This window comes from Nicotiana sylvestris, chromosome 10, assembly GCF_000393655.2.
Source record: "Nicotiana sylvestris chromosome 10, ASM39365v2, whole genome shotgun sequence".
NCBI lineage: Eukaryota > Viridiplantae > Streptophyta > Magnoliopsida > Solanales > Solanaceae > Nicotiana > Nicotiana sylvestris.
In genome coordinates this window covers 46,390,358-46,407,581 of record NC_091066.1, presented here as the reverse complement: position 1 = coordinate 46,407,581, position 17,224 = coordinate 46,390,358, and the positions used below count along the sequence as shown (strand labels likewise).

The window sequence follows — 17,224 nt, the reverse complement described above, 5'->3', positions numbered from 1 at the left end:
AGGTACCACCTCGGGACTGGCGAAGATGCTTTTAATCGGTTTTGAGGCAGGCGGATCGTCGCCGTTTTTTCCATGAGTATATATACAAGGGTGTTTTTGCTTTTTTAGAGATCCCACCATTTTAAGAAGTTTCCCTTTTCTTTCCGCATCAAAACTTTCTTTATTTCAGTACTAATAGACTTGCACAGATTCCCGCTTTAGTTCTCCAATTTGGCCATAATCATGACTGCTGTATCGGGGTCTGCTCAGCAGAGAGGGGAGGGCTCCACCTACGACATTCAAGACCAATGAGAGTATGCCTTTATGGTTGCCTCTTCGATAAGAGAAGAACATCTTTGGTTAGTGAGGAACGACTATAGATGGGGGGGAGAGGTAGTGTTACAGATACTTCCCCAGGATGATGGCATCACAGATCGTACCGATGGATTATTAAATGTGCACACATATCCTTTCACACTGGTCCCTCTTGATAGGGTTGTGCTATACTTCTGCCTAGAGTATCGGGTTACCTTGACGCATATCCATCCGTCATTTTGGCAAATAGTATTGATGGTAAGATTTTTCGCAAAGAAGGCGGGGCTTGATTTTACTCTTAGTTACCTTATCAAGCGGTATTGTCCCTTCTACCATCGAGGTCTGCTGACCTTGTGATGCCGTTCGACCATGCCCTTCGTTGTTGATGAGGAGGAAGACGGATACCGGGGGTGGATGAGTCACTTCGTCCGGGTGTGGACCGCTGACATTATCCTCGTGGAGCTTATGCCATTCCCTGAGGAATGGAACTATACACGTAAGTGGTGCATTTTGTACCTTCTCAGTTCTCTCTATGGCAAAAGCCTAATTTCCTTACCGTGCCTTCTTTTCTTTTCCCGCAACAATTTCATAGGCGCCGAGCGACATTCTTGATTTGCCAAATTGGGTTCGAAAGTTAGCGACCCACTCGACCTGTGATGAGCGCAAGTGGCGAGGTGTGTCCCGGGGCAGATAGGAAGCGAAACATCATGGTGAGTGTTGTGTTATGCTTTCCCCTCCCTTCATTCATTTGGAGAGGCATTTTCCCTTTATGTTTATTAAGCTTGTTGTTGTAGGCATTGAAGAGCTTTTCGAGGCGAGGTCGTGCTCCTCTGGAGAGGGGGAAGGGTTACCAACTCCTGGGCTGAAGAATGACAACAATAAGCGAGAGATGATTTTACAGTGCGATGGAGCTCAAAATAAGGTAGAACGGGACCGGGGCTTTGGAGAGGAAGCCTCATCCGGGCTTGCCGTGCTACGGTTCCTTCTTTGGAAAGAATGTTTCTTCGTTGCTGTAACCTTCTTTTTCCGTCGATAGTACTTCGGGAGATACTAGAAAATCAGGGTCGCATACACCGAGCGACCGTGCTTCGACCGGAGTCGACTTTTTCAGGGCTGAAGGAACTTGATTGGTAGGTGTGCGCTCAGCCTTCGAGGAAGCCCAGCGGCTTCACTTTATGGTGATTTTCGGCACAGATCTTTCGAGCTTCGCGCCTTCCCTTTCTTATTGGGTTTTCTTTCGCAGGCATTTAACAAACATAAGTTTGGGCTGCTTCATTGTGAAGCCAAGCTATGAAAAATCCTTGGATAAGGAGAGATCCCTTAGGCTCCTTTGAGATGCAAAGGAAGTCAAATTGGTACACTTGCAGTATGAGGTGGGCCGGATCTTGAATTACGAGAACCACCTGAAGGAACAGGTAAAATGCTGTCATGCGTTAGCGTGCATTCCACCTCCTGGTTCTTGAGGCTAACACTTAGTTTATTTCATTTGTAGAAAAAGACAAAGGCCCTGGAGAGGCTTCGAGATGAAGTTGGTCGGGCCAGGCATGAGCATGATAAGCTAAAAGCTCGATCAGATGCTCAGGCTTTAGAGGGGAAGGACGCCCTGGCTAAAGTTCCTGCTAATGAAGCACAACTTCGCTTAGCTCGTGGTAATGCTTCGGTTTAGACAGAAATAATTGCGAAGCTCAAGTTTGAGCTTTCAAAGGTCAAGGCTGAGGTCGTTGATGCCCGGGTCGAAGTGACCTTTTATGTGTGTGTCCTTGAGTCTCATTAGGCTGGCGACAATGGCTCTTACGCACTTATTTGATGCAACCATTTATGTGGGCTTTATTTTTCCCTCGATAAGGATAGATAGTGTTTGCCTGACTCTTCGACGGCTTAATAAAAAACCGCGATTATGAGTCGTTATATGTCAAGATCGAGCACCTCGGGAGGTTTGCCTCGGAGGCTAAGTATCTCAAAGCTGATGTTTAAGAGATCACATGGTCGAAGCTATTTTTCCCGTATCGAGGGTAGCCTGTTTAACCGATTATTTCTGAAGTAGATTAGGAGTAATTGAAGGCCTGTGATTTTGTAGCGACAGTTGGGCATCTCGGAGTCTCGTTAGATCGGCTGGTACAGCCGTGTGACCGGATTCACTTGTGTTTTACCGGAGCCTTTGAGTCCTGAGTGAGATAGTTTTGGCAGCTATATCGAGGGTATGCATTTTTAGGGGTCTTACAAGTTCGATATATAGCCGAAACTTTGAGATCGGGTTTATGCCTTTAGTAAGGTCTTACAAGTTTTTCATGCCTTTGAGGTCTTACAGTTTTGGATACTTGGTACAAGTATTGTTAATGCCTTGCTTGAGGTCTCACAGAAATAGTTGCTGCCTTATGTAGGTCTTACGAGACCAAGTCTGCCCGCTCGGGGTCTTATGGCCTCGGGTTTTGATAAAACAATAGAGGTGGCACTTGATGGAAGTCCCCGAGTCATCGAGGGTTTCTTGATTCGGAAGCCATTATTTGCAAACATTGTATTGCCTCATCTGAGGGTTTATCATTTTGGAGTCTCGACGTGGAGGTCGTTCAGGTGTTGCATTGTTGACGCCAGTCCCCGAGTATTCGGGACATTTTCGGCGGAGAAGTCATTTTTACGGAGGTGTCGAACTTCTTTTGGAGTGCGAAATGCTTTTACAAAAGATATTGTATAATTATTTGGTACAAGTGTACATGTTTTCGTCGTCGAGGGTCCGGCTATACGGACACGGCTCGTTTGACCATTTTGCCCGGTACATCATTTTCCTATTGGGACCCCATTTGGTGTTTCTTATCTTTTCCGAGTGTATGACCTTCTGGGGGATGCCCCTTAATGTTCGAGGTCGATTGCAAAAGAAGCCTTGAATACATGTTGGATCTTCCTTAGGTACCACAAAACAATAACATTACTACCAAGCCTTTCGATATATATCTCACAAGTTCTAGCTTCAATGGCTTAGCCGCAACTTGGATAATCTTAAATACATATAGAGTAAGAGGTTCCTTACCTTTATACAGAAAGAACAACTCCAATTTGACCTTAAATTTCCATGAAATATCCCTCCAATGCTGCCACAACAACAAAAAAGCGAAACTAGCGATCAATTAGTGTTTTTCGGCACTAGAATCACTTTAGAAGGCTTGAAATCACCTAGGATTGATATTAAGAATATGAGGGAGTATTTACAGAACATAAACCCTTTAAAACAACCTCCAACACGAGCTGAAACGACACAAAAATGAGCAACAACAAGAAGAACAAGAGACTTACTAGCGCCACGGAATTCCCGACACTTGATTTGTGTTGTTTTGCCCTTTTTTGGGTCTTGAATCTTGAGAGAACCTTGAGAGGATGTTCCTAGGGTTCTAAGGTCTGAAAATAGTGAAAAGAAATGACTTAAAACGGGTTGGAGGCATCCTATATAGGTCCAAATATCTTAAACCGACTTAGTGGGCCCCATAGAGAGGTGCTTGGCGCAGTCTCGCGAAAATGCGAATATCTCTCTACTCCTAGATCGTATCGATGAACGGTTTAATGTGTTGGAAACTAGACTCATAGATCTTTAATTTTGTTGGTAGATCACCCCGTAATTCCTTGTAAATTATGAGAAAAGATTAGAAACATTTGACCTAATGTTTAAGTAAAATTATGAACCTAAGTTGCGACAACTTTTGTCGACTTTTGTTTCATAACTCGTTTGACTTCAAGACTTATGATACGGATATTATATGATTAAAATACCTTAATAAATGACCTCTTGAGTGTATTAAGCACCGCTAGATTACCTGAAAATACGAGTTACAACATCCTTGATTCGTTTAACTTCTAATACTGGTTAATCACCCTTATACACTCTTGTATCACTTAAGACCAATAGGATTGACTTCTTATCATCTCAAAGATAATTCCTTCTTGGATTTATGTTAACTAATATATGTCATGAACTAACACATGTGGATATGGGTTGTAACACCCTCCCCCTTAGGAACATTCGTCCTCGAATGTAAGGGTTTATGGGGAGTTTAAATCATCATGGATTCCAATGGAAATTTCCGATCAATTTTCCCCTATAAAATGGTCACTAGCAAAACTTGCAAGTAATTAAGCCCAACATATGGCTTCACAAGGCTACACAAAGCATTATGCGTATTTACATTATCTACATATCACCATTTTGTATTAAGGAGGAGTATTCTCAAATTATTGCTTACCTCATAGAGCCGTTTCTTCTTCCAATGTATCCTGTCTTCCACCAGCATCCTTGTTATCTTCATTCTGGAATAAGTAAGGGTATTTAGACTTCATCTCCTCTTCTTGCTTCCCATGTCATTTCTTCCATATTTTTGTTCCTCCACAATACTTTGACGGAAGCTACATCTTTTGTTCTCAGCTTGCGGACTTGCCGATCTAATATCGCCACTGGCACTTCTTCATATGATAGGTCCTCTGTAACTTGTACATCTTTGATAGGGATGACTCGAGAAGGGTCTCCAATACATTTTCTCAACATAGATACATGGAATACCGGGTGGACAAATTCCAATTCGGATGGCAATTCTAACTCATAAGCAACCTGTCCAATCCGTCGAAGAATTTTATACGGCCCGATATACCTTGGACTCAGCTTACCTTTCTTCCCAAAATGCATAATACCCTTCATTGGTGAGATCCTCAGGAAAACCCAATCACCAACCTCAAACTCTAGATCACGACGTCGGACATCAGAATAAGATTTTTGCCTGCTTTGTGCCGTCCTCAATCGCTCCTGTATCACTTTCACCTTCTCAATAGCTTGGTGAATCAAATCTGGCCCATATAATTCTGTTTCACCGACTTCGAACCATCCAACTGGTGATCTACATCTCCTCCCGTATAGTGCCTCATATGGGGCCATTTTAATACTGGAATGGTAGCTATTGTTATAGGCGAATTCTATGAGTGGAAGATGATCATCCCAATTCCCCTTAAAATCTAGAACACATGCTCGTAGCATATCTTCCAGTGTCTGAATGGTACGTTCAGCCTGTCCATCAGTCTGCGGATGAAATGCAGTGCTGAGATTTACCTGTGTGCCTAAACCCTTCTGGAAAGACCTCCAAAAGTTAGCCGTAAATTGAGCTCCTCGGTCTGATATAATAGATATGGGCACACCATGAAGCCTAACAATCTCCTTGATATACAACTTTGCATAATCTTCAGCCGTGTAAGTTGTCTTCACTGGCAGAAAATGGGCACATTTTGTAAGTCGATCAATTATCACCCAGATGGAGTCAAACTTATGATAAGAGCGAGGTAATCCAATAATGAAGTCCATATTAATCACCTCCCACTTCCAGGTCGGAATCTCTATATTTTGAAGCAATCCACCGGGTTTCTGATGTTCTATCTTTACTTGTTGACAATTGGGACACTGGGCTACAAATTCTGCAATAGACTTCTTCATATTATCCCACCAATATTGCTCCTTGACATCATGATACATCTTTGTCGAGCCGGGATGGATGGAATATCGGGATTGATGAATCTCATTCATAATCTTCTCTCGCAACCCTGCCACATTAGGCACACACAATCGGCTCTGGTATCTCAGTGCCCCATCTTTTCCGATCCCAAAAGCCATACTTTTACACTGTTGAATGCTTTCTCTTAATCGTACTAAGATAGGATCTTCATATTGTCGTGCTTTTACCTCGGCTACCAAAGATGATTCTGATGTATTCTGTACAGTAACACCTCCGTCATCAGAGTCTAACAATCTGATTCTCATATTGGCTAGCTGATGAAGCTCTTTAATCAACCCCCATCTACCTGCCTCAATATGTACTAAGCTTCCCATTGATTTACGGCTGAGAGCGTCTGCCACAACATTGGCTTTACCGGGATGATACAATATCTCGACGTCGTAGTCTTTCAATAATTCAAGCCACCTACGCTGCCTCAAATTCAACTCTTTCTGCTTGAAGATGTATTGTAAACTCTTGTGATCTGTGTAGATGTCAACATGGACGCCGTATAAGTAGTGCCGCCATATCTTCAAAGCATATATTACTGCAGCCAATTCCAAATCATGGGTTGGATAATTCTTTTCATGCTTCTTCAATTGTCTTGATGCATAAGCAATCACATTCCCACGCTGCATCAATACGCACCCCAAACCTATACCTGAGGCATCACAATATACCACATAACCTTCTGTTCCTTCAGGAAGAGTGAGCACTGGTGCAGATGTCAATCGATTCTTCAACTCCTGAAAACTACGTTCACAAGTGTCAGACCACTGGAATTTGGTAGCTTTTTGTGTTAACTTAGTCAATGGTGATGATATAGAGGAAAATCCTTCTACAAACCGCCTATAATATCCTGCTAGCCCTAGGAAGCTGCGGACTTCTGATGGTGTTGTAGGTCTCGGCCAATTCTTTACTGCATCGATCTTCTGAGTGTCGACACTAATACCCTCATCAGATATCACATGGCCAAGGAATGCTACTGAGTTCAGCCAGAATTCACATTTGGAGAGCTTAGCATATAACTTACGATCCTGAAGCGTCTGTAATACTATCCGCAAGTGGCCCGCATGTTCCGCCTCCGAACGAGAATATACTAGAATGTCATCAATGAATACAATCACGAACACATCAAGATAGGGCCTGAATATAGTATTCATGAGATCCATAAAAGCTGCTGGGGCATTTGTTAGCCCGAACGACATCACCAAGAACTCAAAGTGCCCATATCTTGTCCGGAAGGCCGTCTTTGGAATATCCTTCTCCCTAACCCTCACCTGATGATACCCTGAACGTAAATCAATCTTAGAGAAATACTTGGCACCCTGGAGTTGGTCAAACAGGTCATCAATTCTTGGAAGTGGATACTTGTTCTTTATAGTAGACTTATTCAACTGTCGATAGTCGATACACATCCGTAACGACCCGTCTTTCTTCCGCACGAATAGGACTGGTGCACCCCAAGGTGAAGTGCTAGGCCTAATAAAGCCCTTATCTAGCAAGTCCTTCAACTGCACCTTCAACTCTCGCAACTCTGCCGGGGCCATTCTGTATGGAGGAATAGAGATCGGTTGAGTGTCAGGCAACACATCAATGCTAAACTCAATCTCCCTTTCAGGAGGAAGGCCTGGGAGTTCATCTGGGAAAACATCTGGGAATTCGTTGACCACAGGGATTGATTGTAAAGTAGGCGGTTTCGCCTCCGCATCCCTAACGCGAACGAGATGATAAATGTAACCTTTTGAGATCATTTTCCTTGCCTTAAGATAGGAAATAAACCTACCTTTCGGTGTAGCAATGTTCCCTTTCCATTCAATGACGGGTTCACCCGGAAATTGGAACCTAACCATCTTCGTACGACAGTCAACATTTGCATAGCATGAGGCCAACCAGTCCATTCCCATTATCACATCAAAATCAACCATTTCTAACTCAAATAAATTTGCTGAGGTTTGACGACTACAAATCATCATAGTGCAACCTCTATATACCCTTCTAGCAATCACAGAATCTCCTATCGGAGTAGATACCGCGAGGGGTTTACTTATCAATTCAGGTTCAATGCCAAACTTATTAGCCACAAAGGGTGTAACATAGGATAATGTAGACCAGAAGCACTCCACTCGGAAGCTATCTAAATCTATCAAAGGACCAATTACCTAAGACAGATGAAGAAAGGAAGTACATGTCCAAAGTTCCGTATGCTTCAGCAGTAGGAAGTTTGATGTATGCTATGGTTTGCACTAGACCTGACATAGCCCATGCAGTTGGAGTTCTTAGTAGATACATGTCAGATATAGGAAAGGAGCATTGGGAAGGTGTAAAATGGATATTGCGATATCTCAAAGGCACCTCAGGTATGACACTTTATTTTAAAAAGAGCAATATTATCTTACAAGGTTTTGCTGATGCAAATTTAGGCGGCGATCTGGATAGTTGATAAAGTACCACGAGTTACATATTCACCTTGGGTGGTACTGCTGTTAGTTGGATGTCCAGACTTCAGAAAAGTGTTGCTCTATCTACCACTGAAGCAGAGTATATGGCAATCTCAGAAGCTAGAAAAGAGATGATTTGGCTCAAGAATTTTCTTAAAGAGCAGGACAATTGTGAGCTTTTCAGCGATAGCCAGAGTGCAATTCATCTTGCCAAGAATCTAGTATTTCATGCAAGATCGAAGCATATCCAGTTGAGGTATCATCATATCCGAGAGTTGATAAACGAAGGAACTCTTTCCCTGCAGAAGATACCAGGATCAAAGAACCCGTCAGACATGTTGACCAAAGTTGTCACTGTTGACAAATTGAGGCTATGCAATGCCTCTGTTAGTCTTCAAGACTGATAGCATGAAGGCGCCACCAGAAAAGAGCAAATTTTTTTTATTTTCTTTCTTGATGTAACATAGGTTTGAGGGGGAGATTGATAAGACCAAACCTAATGTTGTATGTGAAAGTAGATAAAATAAAAGACAAAAAAATAAAAAAGAGATGAAAATATGATGTAAGCGCTTACATCGACATTCTTGTGATGTAAGCGCTTACCTCGACATTCTTATGATGTAAGCGCTTACATCGACATTCTTATGATGTAAGCGCTTACATCGATATAAATAGGGGTCTACATTTTCATTTGTAGATCATCCCAAAAAAAACTTTTTTCTTTCTCTCTTCAATTAATAAAGAGCTATTCTTTGTGTGGCCGTGGAGTAGGCAAAAATTGCCGAACCATGTAAATCTTGTCTTGTCTTGTTTTGTGCAATTTATTGCTTTTCTCTCTTAAATATTCTTTTTCTTCTATTAGCTTGACATGCTTCCCAACAGAGCTGACATGAGAAAACAAAACAATTAGGATATGTTTGGCTCTAATACCATGTAAGAAAACATAAACCATATACTTAATTCAACCCCCAAAACTATTTCAAGAGGTTTACCAAAGAAAAAAAATTATTCCAAAAGGTAAGAATTATTAACAAAAATACTTAAAAACAATAGTAACTTTTTTCGTAGCACATCATAACATAAAATGACATTAAAAAGAGCTACAAACTTTAAATGTTCTTAGTATGAATTAATTCTATTGCTATGAAACTTTTGCAACAAAAAAAAGGGCTAAATAAGCACGTGGCAAATTTTGCTAATTTTTCTAGTAGCTTGTGGTCACCAACTTATAAACACGTCAATGTCGTATAATTTGTGTATGTATATGTAAGACCTACAGTAGGCGGTTTGTAAATTGTGCATTACTCGTGGTTCTTGAGGTAGCATCAACTTTGACCACTTCCCACTCTCCATGGTCACGTGTTACTTCTCGCGGCTGTTAACATCACCGAATCAAGCAATTTAGCAAAAACAAAACTAAAACCAAAAAGTAAAAAATGAGAAGGAAAAATAAATAGAAAGGGAAAAGGTATTTAGATTACAAGTAGAAAGGAACAAGCAAATCTTGCTTGAGACGTAAACTTTCATTTCAAGAAACTTCCCCAAATTTCCTCAACCAAAAGCTGAATTATATTTTGTTTTTCTGCTTTTTAGATTACAAAATTTATTTATCGAAGTGGCAATAAGCAGCTACCGCTGCCTCGCTGGGTATAAACAAAGGAGGGTATTTCAGGATAGAGTCAGATTTAGAATTTAAAATTTATGAGTTTTTATAATCATTTTAAATTTGTACTATACAATAACAACTGGTAAATTCGGATGTAATGCTTTGGATCCGCCTCAATTTCAGGTGCATTTAACGGTCGTTTTTGATTCAGAGATAAGCTATGCATATATTGTAATACATACTAATTTGTACTAACACAAAAATGTGTATTAAAAATCAGCATGTAGTGTAAAATTTCAAAATTATTTTGAATATCCATCATAATTGGATTGGTAAGCTGTGATATCTTTGGTTGTGCAACTTCTACAAACAAAACGGGAGTATTCCCTACTCTGCTAAAGAATGTCAGCTATTGGGGAACACCTTTCAGTAAGGGGTGTTAATGGATAGTGCTTCTCAATTTTTTAAATTTATAAATGTAAACTTTAAATTATGTAAAATTAGACAATTTTATTAGAAAATAATACAAAGTATAATGCAAATCGATTTGCAAGCATATGTCAAACATTTCTCGCGCACGAATTTTGGGTACACCACTGAATAAAAGAGCACTTTGATGAAATTGTGAAGATCTTTTTGATCGTTCGTTGCCCACGGCCTAAGTCACAATTATAGCAACTTGAGCTGCTAGATAATTTAAAGTTTATGGGTGGATGATTTTTGTCTTTTTAAATTATGAATTCTAAATTAATAACTTAAACAGATATAAAATTTAAATAAAAGTTATTGTGTTCGGTCCAATTTATATTATATGTTGCCGGGGCATTTCCACATTAAAAATCTTGGGACACGTGAACCCATCTTGCTTGCAAATAAAAGTAGATTTCCGGCGTAAAATTTCCCATGTTTTGCTATACAGGGCAGAAGGCATCCATGGTCAAATTTGACCTTTGGTGCCTCAGTTTGAGACAATTGCCACATATGATACTAAGTTTTTAGCTCGGCTTTTCTTCTATTTTTTTCATTATACATCTTTTCTTTTGGTAACAATTTAATTTTATTAATCACCAAAGAAATATTTACATTCTCATAGCTAAGGTCACACAACTAGCTATCTCATTAGGAGACTACAACATACTACACAGTCATTCCCAATTAAGTTCTAAAAACTATCTACTAAAGAAATGCCAGAAATACAAAACAACCTATTCAAACTGGAGACTATGCAGATAGGTTCGTGATCCAGGTAGCACTCGTGCGCTGCATATATAAGCAACCTCCTTCGCAATAATTCCTAATTGTCTGCTTCTTTGTTCAAAAACTCTAAGGTTCCTTTCAATCCAAATCTGATACACAGCTTGTGCAAATACCATCTTCAACACTTGTGCCTGCTGAGATTTGCCTTTAGAACATGTGATAATCCACTGGTTATGTTGCTGCCAATCTCTGGTTCTAGGGCATTGATGTTGCATCCATTGAAGTAGTTTGTTCCAAACACTTTTAGTGTACTCGCGCTGCATAAATAAGTGTTCTCTATTTTCCTCCCGCCTTTGACAAAGTACACATTGTGTATCCACATTGAGTCCCCATTTTACACAATCTTTCAGAAGTTAATAGCTTTTCATGCATCATGAGCCACATTGAGAATTTAGCTTTTGGTCGTGCTGCATTGCTAAACAATAAGCTTTTCCATTCCATTGGACTATAATCACCAAGGAGAGTCAAGTATATTTGCCTGATTAAACTTTTCTTGTGTGACTGCATATACTGTTGATTCTCTAGAACTTCCTTGGCCTCAAACACTTTCCTGACCATCCAACAAGCTTGATGTGGTGTTGTCCAAATGGTGAACTTCTGACCCTTAATATAGTATGTGTGAATCCATCGAATCCACAGTTTATCCTGCTTATGTGCCAAATCCTAGCAAGTTTTGGCTATTGTTGCACGATTCCAAATCCTTAGGTTGGTGATATTGAGTCCACCTCCAGCCTTGGGCAAACACAATCTATCCCATGCAACCGAAGCTTTTTTTATGATTACATTACCACCTGACCAGATATATGATCTACACATTATTTCAATTAACTTAACCACCTTGGTAGGTATCACAAACAGCTGAGCCCAGAAAGCCTGAATTCCAAATAATACACTCTGTAATAATTGTACCCTCCTGGCATAGGATAGTGTCTTTGCAGTTCAAGAAGTGATCCTTGCAATCATTTTGTCTATAAGGGATTGCCACTGCAGTATACTGAGTTTCTTTGTAGGTAATGGAACTCCAAGGTAGTTAAAGGGGGATTCTACACCTGTGAATCCTAACTGCTACAAAATCTGCTGTTTATGCTCTGTAGGAACTCCATCAAAGTAGACTTCACTTTTGTTCATGTTTGCCTGCAGTCCATATACCTAAGTGAATTGTAGAAATTTCTGTTTTATTGCCTTTATAGAATTGATATCACCTCTGGTAAATAGCAGTAGATCATCAACAAAGCAAAGGTGAGTTGTCCCCAGCTTATCACACTTAGGGTGATATTTGAACTCTCTGACTTCCTTAAGACAATTAAGATTTCTGCTCAAGAACTCCATTATAATCGCAAATAAGAAAGGTGACACTGGATCACCTTGTCTTAATCCTTTAGCAACATTAAAGGGAACTCTTGTCTCTCCATTAAAAATGATGGAGTAGTTGACAGTTTGAATACATTCCATTATTCATGAGGTAAATAACTAAGGGAATCCCATCTCTTCCATGACTTGTCTTATATATGCCATTCCACAAAACCATACGCTTTCTAAAGGTCTATCTTGATCATGCATCTAGGTAAGATATATTTTCTACAGTAGGCCTTCACTAGTTCATGAGCTAGGATTATATTGTCTACAATTCTTCTCTCTGGGATGAATACAGTCTGAGCTTCATTTATAACATTGGGAATGACAGCTTGTAGTTGAGCTGCCAGAACCTTAGAGATGATCTTGCAGCAGAATGCAGCAGGTAATTGGTCGAAACTCCTTTACAGTTTTAGGCTTGGCAGTCTCAGACACTAATGTGATGGCAGTGTAATTGATAGCTCTGTACGTTCTGCTTGTAGAAAAGAAATCTAACAAAGCTTCTATGACTTCCTTTTTGATAACAGATCATGCCTTCTTGAAAAAACATGCATTGTAACTATCTATTCCTAGTTCTTTATCTTCTTTAATGGAGCATAGTCCTTCATAGATCTCTTCCTCAGTTACATCTTTACAAAGTTCCATTCTTTGTTGTTGCGAATGATTTGGTCCCTTTTACATTACCAACTTGTTTATTGCATGTAGTGAGTGAGCAGCAGTCCCTATGAGTGATTTATAAAACTCAACAATCTCTACTGTTATAGCTTCTGGATCAGTTAGTCTACAACCTGCAAGTGAATGTGGTTTCTTGATCTGCTTCATGTGGAGCCTTTCCTTTATCACAACTGTAGAATACCTTGTATTAGAGTCACCTAATTTTATCCATTTAGCTCTAGATTTTTGCCTTGAGGCTCCTTCTTTTGGCATATCCCATTTTTCTAGGCTTTGGATAAGATTCTTCTCCTTCTCATTCAGCTCGTCAGTACAACTAGCATTAATGCTCTTTTGAACTATGAGAAGCTCATTCCTAGCTGTAGCAATCTTCTGTCTGATGAATTTAAACTCTTCAATATTAAGTTTCCTAAGTAATGTCCAGAGTTTCTTCAATTTCACCCACATGTCCTACATTGTCCACCTGTACACTATCTGATTCCAAACTTGTTGTACAATACATAGAAAGGTTTCATGTTTAGCCCATATATTAATGAACTTTAAAGGAATTCTATTGCTGCCCTGGTCTACTGTGAGGTTCAAGCTCATAGAGACATAATCATATATGAAAGGAATATCATATACAGTAGTGATGTGTCCCCACTACATCATCCATTCATAGTTGCCAAATATTCTATCAATTTTGCTCCAAATTCTATCCACTCCATCTTGTTTGTTAGACTAACTGTAGTAATCCTCTTCCTATGTCAATTCATTAATACCTAAATCTTGAACACACTTTGTGAAGTCATGAACTCATCAAGGTTTACCTGATTTCCATTTATCCTGTCTTGAAGCTACAATACAGAGTTGAAATCTCCTCCAAGGATCCATGGTTTGTTGACCCCCTGACCAATCTCAATTAGGTTAGCCCACAATTGTTTCCTTTGCTCAATAGTGTTGCATCTATAGACCATTGTAAGTATACATTCCTGATCTCCTATGATTTCATTAACTAGGCAATGAACAACTTGTGCTTCTGCTCTAATTAGAGTAACTTTATAATATATGGCCATATTAGCCATATTCTCCCATTAGTTGTACATGTGTAATTGTGCAAACTTTCCCAGTCAGGGGCAATATGGGAGCATACTTTCTTTATATTATGTTCCTTAACTCGAGTTTCTATGATACCAGCAAGCTTTATGTTTTTAGCTTTAAGATAGTTCTTCAGCTCTTTCTGCTTGTACCACTTATTGATGCTCCTGACATTCTATATTAGCCAAGTCATAGAGTCTTGTGAGTTCCCCCACCTCTGTCATGAGGTATAGAGGAGCTCACACTAGTACTCGTAGACCCTTTATGGAGGCTATTCATATTTACAGGAGATGATAGTAAAGGAAAACTTTTTAAGTTCATCACTGGGTTTCCACCCTTTTGCCTTTACCTGTTGATCTCATTCTTGTAGCCTCATGTCCAGTAATCTCATGAATCCTTCTAGTCTCATGTGACAAGTTAGCTTCCAGAGTTACCACTGCTAAGCTAACCTGTTCTTGTTGTTATGATATGGGAGTTTGTGGCTTATTCACTTTGTTGGTAGTTTCAACCCCCACTGGTCGTTTAGATCTCGATCATATGTTATTTTTCTTTTGTTATCTTATTCGTTTTGGTTGCTCATTCTGTTGCAATTTAGGCCCTTGTTGAGTAGGGCATATGTGCCTAATCTTTTTGCATTTGTAACAATAGTTAGGCTTCCACTCATACACCAACTACTATTAGAATTTCCTGCCTCTAGGATTCATAACAACTATCTCTGTAGGCAGGGTTTTTGTTACATTGACTTTGATCAGCATCCATGCATAGAAGATTCTTGTATGCTTGGTAGTGCATTCATCTGCAAACAAAGGTTTTCGAATTGCACGGGCTGTCACACCTCCTTTTTACCCGATGGGGGATATAAGAGAGTTTTTTAAATTAAAGTGACATTAAATGAAATGGGATTATTTATTTAATTTAATAGTCGCCACTTGGAATAATTTATGTTGTCCCAAGTCACCGGTTCATTTTAAATCCCAAATCGAGAAAAATTGACTCTATTTTTGGTCCACGAACACAGAAGACCGGATAAGGAATTCTGTTAACTCGGGAAAAGGTGTTAGGCATTTCCGGGTTCCATAGTTTTAGTATGGTCGCTCAACTATTAATAATTGGTCTAATTATCTTATTAATTACATGTTTTAAACCTATTGTGCATTTTAACTTTATACCGCTTTTAATTATTTACGGAGTTTATTTAAATAAGTCACAATATCACGCACTTATTGTTTTGAACACATAGCGAATTGCGTCACATGAAATGCACCCGCAATTTACAACATGTTTATTTTAATTATTGTTTGAAGTTATGGTCGGGGTCACATGAAATACACTCCCGAATTGGGATTTACGTATCGTGACCATGCCGCGGGAACCGTATCCATAGTCATGATGATTATTATTAACATGCCTAAAGCAAACTACAGGTGTTCATAATTCTCCTAAAAGAACTAACTTGAGGTTATTGCAAGGACACAAATTATGGATAGTCAATGTGGATGAATAAGTGAAGATTGAGAAAATTCAAAAAAAATAATATTCTGGTTCAACAAACATCCAATTTTAACTTAATGTCTCCAATAGTTTGCATGAACGTAAACAAGTAGGATGTTACAAAATGACACAAATTACGATGAAAGAATACGTCAAAAATGGAATCAAGAATTATCCAAACATTAAGAATAGTTTCACAAAGATTCACATGCCTAATGAAGACTTCTATAATAACAGACACTTGAAATGAACTGAGAGCTTGATTCATGAATTCCAAATGGTATGCATAAAGTTTAACACGAGATTTACGGTCAAAACAAGCCTAACAAAATTAATAATTAAGGCAAATTAAAGTTTGGGTTGTGTGTCTCAACATAGGGCACAAGAATGTTGAACTCGAAAAGGAGTCTAATAATTCAAATATAGTTTCACACTGAAACCTAGAAAAATCAGTCAAAAAAAAAAACCAAATAGTCCATTCAAATAAAAATATCAAAGTTTATGTTTCGTCCAAACACTTTCACAATCACAAACCTTCGACTCCATTTGTCAGTGATAAAATTCAGATGTATCTGACCATGAAATAAGAATAGGCATTCATTCTCATTAACAAACTCAGACCAATTTATATATTATACCATCATTTTATTATTTAATTTAAGGCAAAGTATAAAAGGAGTGAATCCACCTACCTAACATCAAGAACAATTAAATTTGACCGAAAAGAGTTCTGAAATTGAGGGGAAGCTCCAACAACAGAAACAATGGCAACACAGCGATAGCAAAAGCAGCGAAATCGAACGACGATTTGAATGGACTTCTCTTTAAAACCCAAAAGTGTGGAATAAAACACAATAATATGAGAGTATTTTAAGAACATTGCTTTTGATTCTCATCTGTCTCTTTTTTTCGAAACCTTTATTCCAAAATCTCAAAAATGGTCTTTTAATATCAGCCTCAATTTCGTATGTTGGCCGGTGTTTTGAATGCGTGTATCTTTTGAGAGTGAGGATCTGGGGTTGTTCTTCAGAGAAATGGAATTAGAGGGGAAGAAGACAGTGCTGGGATTTCCAAAAATGGGGGAATCTGATCTCTTTCAAGATGGGAGGGGTGCGCCATTTATCATTTTTCTTTTTACAGAGGGGGGTCTTCTTAGGTTTTTTGATCTAGGTTAGGAAATGGGGCGGGTCTAGTTTTAATTTTAAAAAATGGGTGTTGGGCCAGGCAGGAACTGGGCTGGGGCGGATATGGGGGTTTTGGGCCAGGCGAGAAGGCTGAAACGAGGATGGGCTTAGACTGGCCCAAGTTGAGCTAATGAACCTCAAAAAACTACAAATTTAAAACCAAAAGCTAAAAATCTAAAAATGACTTGTATTAATTTTTTTTACTTTTTTTTGTGATTTTTGTTTGATAATGCAATTAACTCAATGTAATTAATTCCTAAATGCAAATTAAACCTAAGATGGCATGAAATAAAAATGTGACAATTTTTATGGCTTTTTCTATGATTTTAA

At 39.1% G+C, this 17,224-nt stretch overlaps 1 long non-coding RNA gene across 1 annotated transcript; it reads right to left on the bottom strand.

Annotated features, from left to right (window-relative positions):
- Window positions 1-9,054: 9,054 nt before the first annotated feature.
- LOC138880431 (uncharacterized) lies at window positions 9,055-16,865 on the bottom strand. The gene is made up of 3 exons (XR_011403071.1): window positions 16,403-16,865; window positions 9,532-9,629; window positions 9,055-9,138 (listed from the first exon to the last, which is right to left on the bottom strand). It is a non-coding gene; the product is annotated as an uncharacterized lncRNA (long non-coding RNA).
- Between the last annotated feature and the right edge of the window lie 359 nt (window positions 16,866-17,224).